The sequence below is a fragment of the Andrena cerasifolii genome, unplaced genomic scaffold, assembly GCF_050908995.1.
Source record: "Andrena cerasifolii isolate SP2316 unplaced genomic scaffold, iyAndCera1_principal scaffold0954, whole genome shotgun sequence".
Lineage (NCBI taxonomy): Eukaryota > Metazoa > Arthropoda > Insecta > Hymenoptera > Andrenidae > Andrena > Andrena cerasifolii.
The window spans coordinates 1-18,596 of NW_027485846.1; the positions used below are offsets into that span (position 1 = coordinate 1).

The 18,596-nt window shown below is 24.3% G+C and overlaps 2 long non-coding RNA genes across 5 annotated transcripts; both read right to left on the reverse strand.

Annotated features, from left to right (window-relative positions):
• Positions 1-750: 750 nt before the first annotated feature.
• LOC143378187 (uncharacterized) lies at positions 751-7,606 on the reverse strand. Of its 4 annotated transcripts, none has more exons than XR_013087761.1 (4): positions 7,575-7,606; positions 4,478-6,894; positions 2,966-3,888; positions 751-1,747 (listed from the first exon to the last, which is right to left on the reverse strand). It is a non-coding gene; the product is annotated as an uncharacterized LOC143378187 (long non-coding RNA). The 4 variants fall into 4 exon arrangements; XR_013087760.1 differs by lacking the exon at positions 7,575-7,606 and having other exon boundaries at positions 4,478-4,934; positions 5,181-7,426; XR_013087759.1 differs by lacking the exon at positions 7,575-7,606 and having other exon boundaries at positions 751-1,587; positions 1,633-1,747; positions 4,478-7,426.
• LOC143378189 (uncharacterized) lies at positions 1,785-2,612 on the reverse strand. Its single transcript, XR_013087762.1, has 2 exons — positions 2,559-2,612; positions 1,785-1,857 (listed from the first exon to the last, which is right to left on the reverse strand). It is a non-coding gene; the product is annotated as an uncharacterized LOC143378189 (long non-coding RNA).
• Positions 7,607-18,596: the final 10,990 nt, after the last annotated feature.

The following is an 18,596-nucleotide window of genomic DNA, read 5'->3' on the forward strand; positions in this document are numbered from 1 at the left end:
CATATTTTTTCCTTTAATTTATTTACCTATTTTTTCCTCTAATTTATTTACCTATTTTTTATTTACCTTTTTTCTTTGATTTATTTAGCTATTTATCTATATTTATACACCAATTTTTTTCTCTAGATAATTTAACTATTTTTTCTCTCTTTATTTACCTATTTTTCTCTATTTATTCACCTATTTTTCTCTATTTATTTACCTACTTTTTTCTCTAATTTATTTACCTATTTTTCTGTTTATTTACCTATTTTTTCCTCTAATTTATTTACCTATTTTTTATTTACCTTTTTTCTTTGATTTATTTAGCTATTTATCTATATTTATACACCTATTTTTTCTCTAGATAATTTACCTATTTTTTCTCTATTTATTTCCCTATTTTTTCTCTATTTATTTCCCTATTTTTTCTCTATTTATTTACCTCTCTTTTTCTCTATTTATTTACCTATTTTTCTCTATTTATTTACCTCTTTTTCTGTATTTATTTACCTACTTTGTTTTCTCTACTTCATTACCTATTTTTCTCTATTTATTTGCCTATTTTTTTCTCTAAATTATTTACCTATTTTTCTCTATTTATTTACCTATTTTCTGTATTTATTTACCTCCTTTGTATTCTCTACTTCATTACCTATTTTTCACTATTTCTTTATCTATCTTTTTCTCTAATTTATTTACCAATTTTTTCTCTGTAATTTACCTATTTTTTCCAATTTAATTTTTTTATCTATATTTATACACCAATTTTTTCTCTAGATAATTTACCTATTTTTTCTCTCTTTATTTACCTATTTTTTCTCTATTTTGTTTACCTACTTTTTCTCTATTTATTTACCTATTTTTCTCTATTTATTTACCTCTTTTTTCTATTTATTTACCTATTTTTCTCTAGTTATTTACCTACTTTTTCCTCTAATTTATTTACCTATTTTTATATACCTTTTTTCTATGATTTATTTAGCTATTTATCTATATTTATACACCTATTTTTCTCTAGATAATTTAAAAAAATTTTCTCTATTTATTTGCCTATTTTTTTTCTAAATTATTTACCTATTTTTCTCTATGTATTTACCTATTTTCTGTATTTATTTACCTCCTTTGTATTCTCTACTTCATTACCTATTTTTCACTATTTCTTTATCTATCTTTTTCTCTAATTTATTTACCAATTTTTTCTCTGTAATTTACCTATTTTTTCCTTTAATTTATTTACCTATTTTGTATTCTCTACTTCATTACTTATTTTTCACTATTTCTTTATCTATTTTTTTTCTCTAATTTATTTACCTATTTTTTCTCTGTTTATTTACCTATTTTTTCCTTTAATTTATTTACCTATATTTCTGTGTATTTACCTATTTTTTCCTCTAATTTATTTACCTATTTTTTATTTACCTTTTTTTCTTTGATTTATTTAGCTATTTATCTATATTTATACACCATTTTTTTCTCTAGATAATTTACCATTTTTTACTCTAGATAATTTACCTATTTTTTCTCTCTTTATTTACCTATTTTTTCTCTATTTATTTACCTACTTTTTCTCTATTTATTTACCTATTTTTTCTCTAGATAATTTACCTATTTTTTTCTATTTATTTACCTATTTTTCTCTAGATAATTTACCTATTTTTTCTCTATTTATTTGCCTATTTTTTTCTCTATTCTATTTACCTATTTTTTATCTATTTATTTACCTATTTTTCTCTATTCACTTACCTCTTTTTCTCTATTTATTTACCTATTTCTTCTCTAGTTATTTACCTATTGTTTCTCTGTTTATTTACCTATTTTTTCTCTGTTTATTTACCTATTTTTTCCTTTAATTTATTTACCTATTTTTTTATTTACCTTTTTTCTTTGATTTATTTAGCTATTTATATATATTTATACACCTGTTTTTTCTCTAGATAATTTACCTATTTTTTCTCTATTTATTTCCCTATTTTTTCTCTATTTATTTACCTCTTTTTTTTCTCTATTTATTTACCTATTTTTCTCTATTTATTTACCTCTTTTTCTGTATTTATTTACCTACTTTGTTTTCTCTACTTCATTACCTATTTTTCTCTATTTATTTGCCTATTTTTTTCTCTAAATTATTTACCTATTTTTCTCTATTTATTTACCTATTTTCTGTATTTATTTACCTCCTTTGTATTCTCTACTTCATTACCTATTTTTCACTATTTTTTATCCATTTTTTTTCTCTAATTTATTTACCAATTTTTTTTCTGTTTATTTACATATTTTTCCTTTAATTTATTTACCTATATTTCTGTTTATTTACCTATTTTTTCCTCCAATTTATTTACCTATTTTTTATTTACCTTCTTTTCTTTGATTTATTTAGCTATTTATCTATATTTATACACCAATTTTTTCTCTAGATAATTTAACTATTTTTTCTCTCTTTATTTACCTATTTTTTCTCTATTTATTCACCTATTTTTCTCTATTTATTTACCTACTTTTTTCTCTAATTTATTTACCTATTTTTCTGTTTATTTACCTATTTTCTCCTCTAATTTATTTACCTATTTTTTATATACCTTTTTTTCTTTGATTTATTTAGCTATTTATCTATATTTATACACCAATTTTTTCTCTAGATAATTTAACTATTTTTCTCTCTTTATTTACCTATTTTTTCTCTATTTATTCACCTATTTTTCTCTATTTATTTACCTACTTTTTTCTCTAATTTATTTACCTATTTTTCTGTTTATTTACCTATTTTCTCCTCTAATTTATTTACCTATTTTTTTATATACCTTTTTTTCTTTGATTTATTTAGCTATTTATCTATATTTATACACCTATTTTTTCTCTAGATAATTTAAAAAAATTTTCTCTATTTATTTGCCTATTTTTTTTCTAAATTATTTACCTATTTTTCTCTATGTATTTACCTATTTTCTGTATTCATTTACCTCCTTTGTATTCTCTACTTCATTACCTATTTTTCACTATTTCTTTATCTATCTTTTTCTCTAATTTATTTACCAATTTTTTCTCTGTAATTTACCTATTTTTTCCTTTAATTTATTTACCTATTTTTTATTTACCTTTTTTCTATGATTTATTTAGCTATTTATCTATATTTATACACCAATTTTTTCTCTAGATAATTTACCTATTTTTTCTCTATTTATTTACCTCTTTTTCTGTATTTATTTACCTACTTTGTTTTCTCTACTTCATTACCTATTTTTCTCTATTTATTTGCCTATTTTTTTCTCTAAATTATTTACCTATTTTTCTCTAGTTATTTACCTACATTTTTCTCTAATTTATTTACCTATTTTTCTGTTTATTTACCTATTTTTTCCTCTAATTTATTTACCTACTATTTATTTACCTTTTTTCTTTGACTTATTTAGCTATTTATCTATATTTATACACCAATTTTTTCTCTAGATAATTTACCTATTTTTCTCTCTTTATTTACCTATTTTTTCTCTATTTTTATTTACCTACTTTTTCTCTATTTATTTACCTATTTTTCTCTATTTATTTACCTCTTTTTCTCTATTTATTTACCTATTTTTTCTCTAGTTATTTACCTACTTTTTTCTCTAATTTATTTCCCTATTTTTCTGTTTATTAACCTATTTTTTCCTCTAATTTATTTACCTATTTTTTATTTACCTTTTTTCTTTGATTTATTTAGCTATTTATCTATATTTATACACCTATTTTTTCTCTAGATAATTTACCTATTTTTTCTCTATTTATTTCCCTATTTTTTCTCTATTTATTTCCCTATTTTTTCTCTATTTATTTACCTCTCTTTTTCTCTATTTATTTACCTATTTTTCTCTATTTATTTACCTCTTTTTCTGTATTTATTTACCTACTTTGTTTTCTCTACTTCATTACCTATTTTTCTCTATTTATTTGCCTATTTTTTTCTCTAAATTATTTACCTATTTTTCTCTATTTATTTACCTATTTTCTGTATTTATTTACCTCCTTTGTGTTCTCTACTTCATTACCTATTTTTCACTATTTTTTATCCATTTTTTTCTCTAATTTATTTACCAATTTTTTTTCTGTTTATTTACATATTTTTTCCTTTAATTTATTTACCTATTTTTTCCTCTAATTTATTTACCTATTTTTTATTTACCTTTTTTTCTTTGATTTATTTAGCTATTTATCTATATTTATACACCAATTTTTTCTCTAGATAATTTAACTATTTTTTCTCTCTTTATTTACCTATTTTTTCTCTATTTATTCACCTATTTTTCTCTATTTATTTACCTACTTTTTTCTCTAATTTATTTACCTATTTTTCTGTTTATTTACCTATTTTTTCCTCTAATTTATTTACCTATTTTTTATATACCTTTTTTTCTTTGATTTATTTAGCTATTTATCTATATTTATACACCTATTTTTTCTCTAGATAATTTAAAAAATTTTTCTCTATTTATTTGCCTATTTTTTTCTCTAAATTATTTACCTATTTTTCTCTATGTATTTACCTATTTTCTGTTTTATTTACCTCCTTTGTATTCTCTACTTCATTACTTATTTTTCACTATTTCTTTATCTATTTTTTTCTCTAATTTATTTACCAATTTTTCTCTATAATTTACCTATTTTTTCCTTTAATTTATTTACCTATTTTTTATTTACCTTTTTTTCTATGATTTATTTAGCTATTTATCTATATTTATACACCAATTTTTTCTCTAGATAATTTACCTATTTTTTCTCTCTTTATTTACCTATTTTTTCTCTATTTTGTTTACCTACTTTTTCTCTATTTATTTACCTATTTTTCTCTATTTATTTACCCCTTTTGTTTTCTCTATTTATTTACCTATTTTTTCTCTAGTTATTTACCTCCTTTTTCTGTATTTATTTACCTACTTTGTTTTCTCTACTTCATTACCTATTTTTCTCTATTTATTTGCCTATTTTTTTCTCTAATTTATTTCCCTATTTTTCTGTTTATTAACCTATTTTTTCCTCTAATTTATTTACCTATTTTTTATTTACCTTTTTTCTTTGATTTATTTAGCTATTTATCTATATTTATACACCTATTTTTTCTCTAGATAATTTACCTATTTTTTCTCTATTTATTTCCCTATTTTTTCTCTATTTATTTCCCTATTTTTTCTCTATTTATTTACCTCTCTTTTTCTCTATTTATTTACCTATTTTTCTCTATTTATTTACCTCTTTTTCTGTATTTATTTACCTACTTTGTTTTCTCTACTTCATTACCTATTTTTCTCTATTTATTTGCCTATTTTTTTCTCTAAATTATTTACCTATTTTTCTCTATTTATTTACCTATTTTCTGTATTTATTTACCTCCTTTGTGTTCTCTACTTCATTACCTATTTTTCACTATTTTTTATCCATTTTTTTCTCTAATTTATTTACCAATTTTTTTTCTGTTTATTTACATATTTTTTCCTTTAATTTATTTACCTATTTTTTCCTCTAATTTATTTACCTATTTTTTATTTACCTTTTTTTCTTTGATTTATTTAGCTATTTATCTATATTTATACACCAATTTTTTCTCTAGATAATTTAACTATTTTTTCTCTCTTTATTTACCTATTTTTTCTCTATTTATTCACCTATTTTTCTCTATTTATTTACCTACTTTTTTCTCTAATTTATTTACCTATTTTTCTGTTTATTTACCTATTTTTTCCTCTAATTTATTTACCTATTTTTTATATACCTTTTTTTCTTTGATTTATTTAGCTATTTATCTATATTTATACACCTATTTTTTCTCTAGATAATTTAAAAAATTTTTCTCTATTTATTTGCCTATTTTTTTCTCTAAATTATTTACCTATTTTTCTCTATGTATTTACCTATTTTCTGTTTTTATTTACCTCCTTTGTATTCTCTACTTCATTACTTATTTTTCACTATTTCTTTATCTATTTTTTTCTCTAATTTATTTACCAATTTTTTCTCTATAATTTACCTATTTTTTCCTTTAATTTATTTACCTATTTTTTATTTACCTTTTTTTCTATGATTTATTTAGCTATTTATCTATATTTATACACCAATTTTTCTCTAGATAATTTACCTATTTTTTCTCTCTTTATTTACCTATTTTTTCTCTATTTTGTTTACCTACTTTTTCTCTATTTATTTACCTATTTTTCTCTATTTATTTACCCCTTTTGTTTTCTCTATTTATTTACCTATTTTTTCTCTAGTTATTTACCTCCTTTTTCTGTATTTATTTACCTACTTTGTTTTCTCTACTTCATTACCTATTTTTCTCTATTTATTTGCCTATTTTTTTCTCTAAATTATTTACCTATTTTTCTCTATGTATTTACCTATTTTCTGTTTTTATTTACCTCCTTTGTATTCTCTACTTCATTACTTATTTTTCACTATTTCTTTATCTATTTTTTTTCTCTAATTTATTTACCTATTTTTTCTCTGTTTATTTACCTATTTTTTCCTTTAATTTATTTACCTATATTTCTGTTTATTTACCTATTTTTTCCTCTAATTTATTTACCTATTTTTTATTTACCTTTTTTTCTTTGATTTATTTAGCTATTTATCTATATTTATACACCATTTTTTTCTCTAGATAATTTACCATTTTTTTCTCTAGATAATTTACCTATTTTTTCTCTCTTTATTTACCTATTTTTTCTCTATTTTATTTACCTACATTTTCTCTATTTATTTACCTATTTTTTCTCTAGATAATTTACCTATTTTTCTCTATTTATTTACCTATTTTTCTCTAGATAATTTACCTATTTTTTCTCTATTTATTTGCCTATTTTTTTCTCTATTCTATTTACCTATTTTTTATCTATTTATTTACCTATTTTTCTCTATTCACTTACCTCTTTTTCTCTATTTATTTACCTATTTCTTCTCTAGTTATTTACCTATTGTTTCTCTGTTTATTTACCTATTTTTTCTCTGTTTATTTACCTATTTTTTCCTTTAATTTATTTACCTATTTTTTTATTTACCTTTTTTCTTTGATTTATTTAGCTATTTATCTATATTTATACACCTGTTTTTTCTCTAGATAATTTACCTATTTTTTCTCTATTTATTTCCCTATTTTTTCTCTATTTATTTACCTCTTTTTTTCTCTATTTATTTACCTATTTTTCTCTATTTATTTACCTCTTTTTCTGTATTTATTTACCTACTTTGTTTTCTCTACTTCATTACCTATTTTTCTCTATTTATTTGCCTATTTTTTTCTCTAAATTATTTACCTATTTTTCTCTATTTATTCACCTATTTTTCTCTATTTATTTACCTACTTTTTTCTCTAATTTATTTACCTATTTTTCTGTTTATTTACCTATTTTTTCCTCTAATTTATTTACCTATTTTTTATATACCTTTTTTTCTTTGATTTATTTAGCTATTTATCTATATTTATACACCTATTTTTTCTCTAGATAATTTAAAAAATTTTTCTCTATTTATTTGCCTATTTTTTTCTCTAAATTATTTACCTATTTTTCTCTATGTATTTACCTATTTTCTGTATTTATTTACCTCCTTTGTATTCTCTACTTCATTACCTACTTTTCACTATTTCTTTATCTATTTTTTTTCTCTAATTTATTTACCAATTTTTTCTCTATAATTTACCTATTTTTTCCTTTAATTTATTTACCTATTTTTTATTTACCTTTTTTTCTATGATTTATTTAGCTATTTATCTATATTTATACACCAATTTTTTCTCTAGATAATTTACCTACGTTTTCTCTAATTTATTTACCTATCTTTCTGTTTATTTACCTATTTTTTCCTCTAATTTATTTACCTATTTTTTATATACCTTTTTTTCTTTGATTTATTTAGCTATTTATCTATATTTATACACCTATTTTTTCTCTAGATAATGTAAAAAAATTTTCTCTATTTATTTGCCTATTTTTTTCTCTAAATTATTTACCTATTTTTCTCTATGTATTTACCTATTTTCTGTTTTTATTTACCTCCTTTGTATTCTCTACTTCATTACTTATTTTTCACTATTTCTTTATCTATTTTTTTTCTCTAATTTATTTACCTATTTTTTCTCTGTTTATTTACCTATTTTTTCCTTTAATTTATTTTCAATATCGGTTTTTCAATATCGGTTCTAATATCGGTTTCAATATCAGTTTTTGAATATCGGTTTTTCAATATCGGTTTTTCAATATCAGTTTTTCGATATCAGTTTTTCAATATTTGCTCTACAATATCGGTTTTTTAATATCGGTTCTAATATCGGATTCAATATCCGCTTTGCAATATCAGTTTTTGGATATAAGTTTTTCAATATCGGTTTTTCAATATCGGTTTTTCAATATCGGTTTTTCAATATTTGTTTTTCAATATCGGTTTTTCAATATCAGTTTTTCAATATTTGTTCTCCAATATCGGTTTTTGAATATCGGTTCTAATATCGGATTCAATATCGGTTTTTCAATATCGGTTTTTCAATATCAGTTTTTCGATATCAGTTTTTCAATATTTGTTTTTCAATATCGGTTTTTCAATATCGGTTCTAATATCGGTTTCAATATCAGTTTTTCAATATCGGTTTTTCAATATCACTTTTTCAATATCGGTTTTTCAATATCGGTTTTTCAATATCGGTTCTAATATCGGTTTCAATATCAGTTTTTCAATATCGGTTTTTCAGTATCAGTTTTTCGATATCAGTTTTTCAATATTTGTTTTTCAATATCGGTTTTTCAATATCGGTTCTAATATCGGTTTCAATATCGGTTTTGCAATATAAGTTTTTCAATATCGGTTTTTCAATATCGGTTTTTCAATATCAGTTTTTCGATATCAGTTTTTCAATATTTGTTTTTCAATATCGGTTTTTCAATATCGGTTCTAATATCGGTGTCAATATCGGTTTTTCAATATCGGTTTTTCAATATCGGTTTTTCAATATCAGTTTTTCGATATAAGTTTTTCAATATCGGTTTTTCAATATTTGTTTTTCAATATCGGTTTTTCAATATCAGTTTTTCAATATTTGTTCCCCAATATCGGTTTTTGAATATCGGTTCTAATATCGGATTCAATATCGGTTTTTCAATATCGGTTTTTCAATATCAGTTTTTCGATACCAGTTTTTCAATATTTGTTCTCCAATATCGGTTTTTGAATATCGGTTCTAATATCGGATTCAATATCGGTTTTTCAATATCGGTTTTTCAATATCGGTTTTTCAATATCAGTTTTTCAATATCGGTTTTTCAATATCAGTTTTTCAATATTTGTTCTCCAATATCGGTTTTTCAATATCGGTTCTAATATCGGATTCAATATCGGTTTTTCAATATCGGTTTTTCAATATTTGTTTTTCAATATCGGTTTTTCAATATCGGTTTTTCAATATCAGTTTTTCGATATCAGTTTTTCAATATTTGTTCTCCAATATCGGTTTTTGAATATCGGTTTTTCAATATCGGTTCTAATATCGGTTTCAATATCGGTTTTTCAATATCGGTTTTTCAATATCGGTTTTTCAATATCAGTTTTTCGATATCAGTTTTTCAATATTTGTTTTCAATATCGGTTTTTCAATATCGGTTCTAATATCGGTTTCAATATCAGTTTTTCAATATCGGTTTTTCAATATCGGTTTTTCAATATCGGTTCTAATATCGGTTTCAATATCAGTTTTTCAATATCGGTTTTTCAATATCAGTTTTTCGATATCAGTTTTTCAATATCGGTTTTTCAATATCGGTTTTTCAATATCAGTTTTTCGATATCAGTTTTTCAATATTTGTTTTTCAATATTGGTTTTTCAATATCAGTTTTTCGATATCAGTTTTTCAATATTTGTTTTTCAATATCGGTTTTTCAATATCGGTTCTAATATCGGTTTCAATATCGGTTTTGCAATATAAGTTTTTCAATATCGGTTTTTCAATATCAGTTTTTCGATATCAGTTTTTCAATATTTGTTTTTCAATATCGGTTTTTCAATATCGGTTTCAATATCAGTTTTTCAATATCGGTTTTTCAATATCAGTTTTTCGATATCAGTTTTTCAATATCGGTTTTTCAATATCGGTTTTTCAATATCAGTTTTTCGATATCAGTTTTTCAATATTTGTTTTTCAATATCGGTTTTTCAATATCGGTTTCAATATCAGTTTTTCAATATCGGTTTTTCAATATCGGTTTTTCAATATCGGTTCTAATATCGGTTTCAATATAAGTTTTTCAATATCGGTTTTTCAATATCGATTTTTCAATATCAGTTTTTCAATATTTGTTTTTCAATATCGGTTTTTCAATATCGGTTCTAATATCGGTGTCAATATCGGTTTTTCAATATCGGTTTTTCAATATCGGTTTTTCAATATCAGTTTTTCGATATAAGTTTTTCAATATCGGTTTTTCAATATTTGTTTTTCAATATCGGTTTTTCAATATCAGTTTTTCAATATTTGTTCTCCAATATCGGTTTTTGAATATCGGTTCTAATATCGGATTCAATATCGGTTTTTCAATATCGGTTTTTCAATATCAGTTTTTCGATATCAGTTTTTAAATATTTGTTCTCCAATATCGGTTTTTGAATATCGGTTCTAATATCGGATTCAATATCGGTTTTTCAATATCGGATTTTCAATATCGGTTTTTCAATATCAGTTTTTCAATATCGGTTTTTCAATATCAGTTTTTCAATATTTGTTCTCCAATATCGGTTTTTCAATATCGGTTCTAATATCGGATTCAATATCGGTTTTTCAATATTTGTTTTTCAATATCGGTTTTTCAATATCGGTTTTTCAATATCAGTTTTTCGATATCAGTTTTTCAATATTTGTTCTCCAATATCGGTTTTTGAATATCGGTTTTTGAATATCGGTTCTAATATCGGATTCAATATCGGTTTTTCAATATCGGTTTTTCAATATCAGTTTTTCGATATCAGTTTTTCAATATTTGTTCTCCAATATCGGTTTTTGAATATCGGTTCTAATATCGGATTCAATATCGGTTTTTCAATATCGGTTTTTCAATATCGGTTTTTCAATATCAGTTTTTCAATATCGGTTTTTCAATATCGGTTTTTCAATAACAGTTTTTCGATATAAGTTTTTCAATATCGGTTTTTCAATATTTGTTTTTCAATATCGGTTTTTCAATATCGGTTCTAATATCGGTTTCAATATCAGTTTTTCAATATCGGTTTTTCAATATCAGTTTTTCGATATCAGTTTTTCAATATCGGTTTTTCAATATCGGTTCTAATATCGGTTTCAATATCAGTTTTTCAATATCGGTTTTTCAATATCAGTTTTTCGATATCAGTTTTTCAATATTTGTTCTCCAATATCGGTTTTTGAATATCGGTTCTAATATCGGATTCAATATCGGTTTTTCAATATCGGTTTTTCAATATCAGTTTTTCGATATCAGTTTTTCAATATTTGTTCTCCAATATCGGTTTTTGAATATCGGTTCAAATATCGGATTCAATATCGGTTTTTCAATATCGGTTTTTCAATATCGGTTTTTCAATATCAGTTTTTCAATATCGGTTTTTCAATATCAGTTTTTCAATATTTGTTCTCCAATATCGGTTTTTCAATATCGGTTCTAATATCGGATTCAATATCGGTTTTTCAATATCGGTTTTTCAATATTTGTTTTTCAATATCGGTTTTTCAATATCGGTTTTTCAATATCAGTTTTTCGATATCAGTTTTTCAATATTTGTTTTCAATATCGGTTTTTCAATATCGGTTCTAATATCGGTTTCAATATCAGTTTTTCAATATCGGTTTTTCAATATCGGTTTTTCAATATCGGTTTTTCAATATCAGTTTTTCAATATCAGTTTTTCAATATTTGTTCTCCAATATCGGTTTTTGAATATCGGTTCTAATATCGGATTCAATAACGGTTCTTCAATATCAGTTTTTCAATATTTGTTTTTCAATATCGGTTTTTCAATATCGGTTTCAATATCAGTTTTTCAATATCGGTTTTTCAATATCGGTTTTTCAATATCGGTTCTAATATCGGTTTCAATATCAGTTTTTCAATATCGGTTTTTCAATATCAGTTTTTCGATATCAGTTTTTCAATATTTGTTTTTCAATATCGGTTTTTCAATATCGGTTTTGCAATATCGGTTTTTCAATATCAGTTTTTCGATATCAGTTTTTCAATATTTGTTCTCCAATATCGGTTTTTGAATATCGGTTTTTCAATATCGGTTCTAATATCGGTTTCAATATCGGTTTTCAATATCGGTTTTTCAATATCAGTTTTTCGATATCAGTTTTTCAATATTTGTTTTCAATATCGGTTTTTCAATATCGGTTCTAATATCGGTTTCAATATCGGTTTTTCAATATCGGTTTTTCAATATCGGTTTTTCAATATCGGTTTTTCAATATCGGTTTTTCAATATCGGTTTTTCAATATCAGTTTTTCGATATCAGTTTTTCAATATTTGTTCTCCAATATCGGTTTTTGAATATCGGTTCTAATATCGGATTCAATATCGGTTTTTCAATATCGGTTTTTCAATATCGGTTTTTCAATATCAGTTTTTCAATATCGGTTTTTCAATATCAGTTTTTCAATATTTGTTCTCCAATATCGGTTTTTCAATATCGGTTCTAATATCGGATTCAATATCGGTTTTTCAATATCGGTTTTTAAATATCGGTTTTTCAATATTTGTTTTTCAATATCGGTTTTTCAATATCGGTTTTTCAATATCAGTTTTTCGATATCAGTTTTTCAATATTTGTTCTCCAATATCGGTTTTTGAATATCGGTTTTTCAATATCGGTTCTAATATCGGTTTCAATATCGGTTTTTCAATATCAGTTTTTCGATATAAGTTTTTCAATATCGGTTTTTCAATATTTGTTTTTCAATATCGGTTTTTCAATATCAGATTTTCAATATTTGTTCCCCAATATCGGTTTTTGAATATCGGTTCTAATATCGGATTCAATATCGGTTTTTCAATATCGGTTTTTCAATATCAGTTTTTCGATATCAGTTTTTCAATATTTGTTCTCCAATATCGGTTTTTGAATATCGGTTTTTCAATATCGGTTCTAATATCGGTTTCAATATCGGTTTTCAATATCGGTTTTTCAATATCGGTTTTTCAATATCAGTTTTTCAATATCAGTTTTTCAATATTTGTTCTCCAATATCGGTTTTTGAATATCGGTTCTAATATCGGATTCAATATCGGTTTTTCAATATCGGTTTTTCAATATCAGTTTTTCAATATCAGTTTTTCGATATCAGTTTTTCAATATTTGTTCTCCAATATCGGTTTTTGAATATCGGTTCTAATATCGGATTCAATATCGGTTTTTCAATATCGGTTTTTCAATATCGGTTTTTCAATATCAGTTTTTCAATATCGGTTTTTCAATATCAGTTTTTCAATATTTGTTCTCCAATATCGGTTTTTCAATATCGGTTCTAATATCGGATTCAATATCGGTTTTTCAATATCGGTTTTTCAATATCGGTTTTTCAATATCGGTTTTTCAATATCGGTTTTTCAATATCGGTTTTCAATATCGGTTTTTCAATATCGGTTTTTCAATATCAGTTTTTCAATATCAGTTTTTCAATATTTGTTCTCCAATATCGGTTTTTGAATATCGGTTCTAATATCGGATTCAATATCGGTTTTTCAATATCGGTTTTTCAATATCAGTTTTTCAATATCAGTTTTTCGATATCAGTTTTTCAATATTTGTTCTCCAATATCGGTTTTTGAATATCGGTTCTAATATCGGATTCAATATCGGTTTTTCAATATCGGTTTTTCAATATCGGTTTTTCAATATCAGTTTTTCAATATCGGTTTTTCAATATCAGTTTTTCAATATTTGTTCTCCAATATCGGTTTTTCAATATCGGTTCTAATATCGGATTCAATATCGGTTTTTCAATATCGGTTTTTCAATATCGGTTTTTCAATATCGGTTTTTCAATATCGGTTTTTCAATATCGGTTTTTCAATATCGGTTCTAATATCGGTTTCAATATCAGTTTTTCAATATCGGTTTTTCAATATCAGTTTTTCGATATCAGTTTTTCAATATCGGTTTTTCAATATCGGTTTTTCAATATCAGTTTTTCGATATCAGTTTTTCAATATTTGTTTTTCAATATCGGTTTTTCAATATCGGTTTTTCAATATCGGTTTCAATATCAGTTTTTCAATATTTGTTCTCCAATATCGGTTCTAATATCGGATTCAATATTTGTTTTTCAATATCGGTTTTTCAATATCGGTTTTTCAATATCAGTTTTTCGATATCAGTTTTTCAATATTTGTTCTCCAATATCGGTTTTTGAATATCGGTTTTTCAATATCAGTTTTTCGATATCAGTTTTTCAATATCGGTTTTTCAATATCGGTTTTTCAATATCAGTTTTTCGATATCAGTTTTTCAATATTTGTTTTTCAATATCGGTTTTTCAATATCGGTTTCAATATCAGTTTTTCAATATCGGTTTTTCAATATCGGTTTTTCAATATCAGTTTTTCGATATCGGTTTTTCAATATCAGTTTTTCAATATTTGTTTTTCAATATCGGTTTTTCAATATCGGTTCTAATATCGGTTTCAATATCGGTTTTTCAATATCGGTTTTTCAATATCGGTTTTTCAATATCAGTTTTTCGATATCAGTTTTTCAATATTTGCTATACAATATCGGTTTAGAACAATATCGGTTTTGCAATATCAGTTTCTCAATATCAGTTTTTCGATATCAGTTTTTCAATATTTGTTTTTCAATATCGGTTTTTCAATATCGGTTCTAACATCGGTTTCAATATCGGTTTTTCAATATCGGTTTTTCAATATCAGTTTTTCAATATTTGCTTTACAATATCGGTTTTTCAATGTCGGTTTAGAACAATATCGGTTTTGCAATATCAGTTTCTCAATATCAGTTTTTCGATATCAGTTTTTCAATATTTGTTTTTCAATATCGGTTCTAATATCGGTTTCAATATCGGTTTTTCAATATCGGTTTTTCAATATCGGTTTTTCATTATCAGTTTTTCGATATCAGTTTTTCAATATTTGCTTTACAATATCGGTTTTTCAATATGGGTGTAGAACAATATCGGTTTTGCAATATCAGTTTCTCAATATCAGTTTTTCGATATCAGTTTTTCAATATTTGTTTTTCAATATCGGTTTTTCAATATCGGTTCTAATATCTGTTTCAATATCGGTTTTGCAATATCAGTTTTTCGATATAAGTTTTTCAATATCGGTTTTTGAATATCGGTGTTTCAATATTTGTTTTTCAATATCGGTTTTTTCAATATCAGTTTTTCAATATTTGTTCTCAAATATCAGTTTTTGAATATCGGTTCTAATATCGGATTCAATATCGGTTTTTCAATATCGATTTTTCAATATCGGTTTTTCAATATCGGTTCTAATATCGGTTTCAATATCGGTTTTGCAATATCAGTTTTTCGATATAAGTTTTTCGATATAGGTTTTTCAATATCGGTTTTTCAATATCGGTTCTAATATCGGTTTCAATATCGGTTTTTCAATATCGGTTTTTCAATATCAGTTTTTCAATATTTGTTTTTCAATATCGGTTTTTCAATATCGGTTCTAATATCGGTTTCAATATCGGTTTTTCAATATCGGTTTTTCAATATCGGTTTTTCAATATCAGTTTTTCGATATCAGTTTTTCAATATTTGCTATACAATATCGGTTTAGAACAATATCGGTTTTGCAATATCAGTTTCTCAATATCAGTTTTTCGATATCAGTTTTTCAATATTTGTTTTTCAATATCGGTTTTTCAATATCGGTTCTAACATCGGTTTCAATATCGGTTTTTCAATATCGGTTTTTCAATATCAGTTTTTCAATATTTGCTTTACAATATCGGTTTTTCAATGTCGGTTTAGAACAATATCGGTTTTGCAATATCAGTTTCTCAATATCAGTTTTTCGATATCAGTTTTTCAATATTTGTTTTTCAATATCGGTTCTAATATCGGTTTCAATATCGGTTTTGCAATATCAGTTTTTCGATATAAGTTTTTCAATATTTGTTTTTCAATATCGGTTTTTCAATATCGGTTTTTCAATATCAGTTTTTCGATATCAGTTTTTCAATATTTGCTTTACAATATCGGTTTTTCAATATCGGTTCTAATATCGGATTCAATATCGGTTTTTCAATATCGGTTTTTCGATATCAGTTTTTCAATATTTGCTTTACAATATCGGTTTAGAACAATATCGGTTTTGCAATATCAGTTTTTCGATATCAGTTTTTCGATATCAGTTTTTCAATATCTGCTTTACAATATCGGTTTTTCAATATCCGTTCTAATATCGGATTCAATATCGGTTTTTCAATATCAGTTTTTCGATATAGGTTTTTCAATATCGGTTTTTCAATATCGGTTCTAATATCGGTTTCAATATCGGTTTTGCAATATCAGTTTTTCGATATAAGTTTTTCGATATAGGTTTTTCAATATCGGTTTTTCAATATCGGTTCTAATATCGGTTTCAATATCGGTTTTTCAATATCGGTTTTTCAATATCAGTTTTTCAATATTTGTTTTTCAATATCGGTTTTTCAATATCGGTTCTAATATCGGTTTCAATATCGGTTTTTCAATATCGGTTTTTCAATATCGGTTTTTCAATATCAGTTTTTCGATATCAGTTTTTCAATATTTGCTATACAATATCGGTTTAGAACAATATCGGTTTTGCAATATCAGTTTCTCAATATCAGTTTTTCGATATCAGTTTTTCAATATTTGTTTTTCAATATCGGTTTTTCAATATCGGTTCTAATATCGGTTTCAATATCGGTTTTTCAATATCGGTTTTTCAATATCGGTTCTAATATCGGTTTCAATATCGGTTTTTAAATATCGGTTTTTCAATATCGGTTTTTCAATATCAGTTTTTCGATATCAGTTTTTCAATATTTGCTTTACAATATCGGTTTTTCAATATGGGTGTAGAACAATATCGGTTTTGCAATATCAGTTTCTCAATATCAGTTTTTCGATATCAGTTTTTCAATATTTGTTTTTCAATATCGGTTTTTCAATATCGGTTCTAATATCGGTTTCAATATCGGTTTTGCAATATCAGTTTTTCGATATAAGTTTTTCAATATCGGTTTTTCAATATTTGTTTTTCAATATCGGTTTTTTCAATATCAGTTTTTCAATATTTGTTCTCCAATATCGGTTTTTGAATATCGGTTCTAATATCGGATTCAATATCGGTTTTTCAATATCGATTTTTCAATATCGGTTTTTCAATATCGGTTTTTCAATATCAGTTTTTCGATATCAGTTTTTCAATATTTGCTTTACAATATGGGTGTAGAACAATATCGGTTTTGCAATATCAGTTTCTCAATATCAGTTTTTCGATATCAGTTTTTCAATATTTGTTTTTCAATATCGGTTTTTCAATATCGGTTCTAATATCGGTTTCAATATCGGTTTTTCAATATCGGTTTTTCAATATCGGTTCTAATATCGGTTTCAATATCGGTTTTTCAATATCGGTTTTTCAATATCGGTTTTGCAATATCAGTTTTTCGATATAAGTTTTTCGATATAGGTTTTTCAATATCGGTTTTTCAATATCGGTTCTAATATCGGTTTCAATATCGGTTTTTCAATATCGGTTTTTCAATATCAGTTTTTCAATATTTGTTTTTCAATATCGGTTTTTCAATATCGGTTCTAATATCGGTTTCAATATCGGTTTTTCAATATCGGTTTTTCAATATCGGTTCTAATATCGGTTTCAATATCGGTTTTTCAATATCGGTTTTTCAATATCGGTTTTGCAATATCAGTTTTTCGATATAAGTTTTTCGATATAGGTTTTTCAATATCGGTTTTTCAATATCGGTTCTAATATCGGTTTCAATATCGGTTTTTCAATATCGGTTTTTCAATATCAGTTTTTCAATATTTGTTTTTCAATATCGGTTTTTCAATATCGGTTCTAATATCGGTTTCAATATCGGTTTTTCAATATCGGTTTTTCAATATCGGTTTTTCAATATCAGTTTTTCGATATCAGTTTTTCAATATTTGCTTTACAATATCGGTTTAGAACAATATCGGTTTTGCAATATCAGTTTCTCAATATCAGTTTTTCGATATCAGTTTTTCAATATTTGTTCTCCAATATCGGTTTTTGAATATCGGTTTTTCAATATCGGTTCTAATATCGGTTTCAATATCGGTTTTTCAATATCGGTTTTTCAATATCGGTTTTTCAATATCAGTTTTTCGATATCAGTTTTTCAATATTTGTTTTCAATATCGGTTTTTCAATATCGGTTCTAATATCGGTTTCAATATCAGTTTTTCAATATCGGTTTTTCAATATCGGTTTTTCAATATCGGTTCTAATATCGGTTTCAATATCAGTTTTTCAATATCGGTTTTTCAATATCAGTTTTTCAATATTTGTTCTCCAATATCGGTTTTTCAATATCGGTTCTAATATCGGATTCAATATTGGTTTTTCAATATCGGTTTTTCAA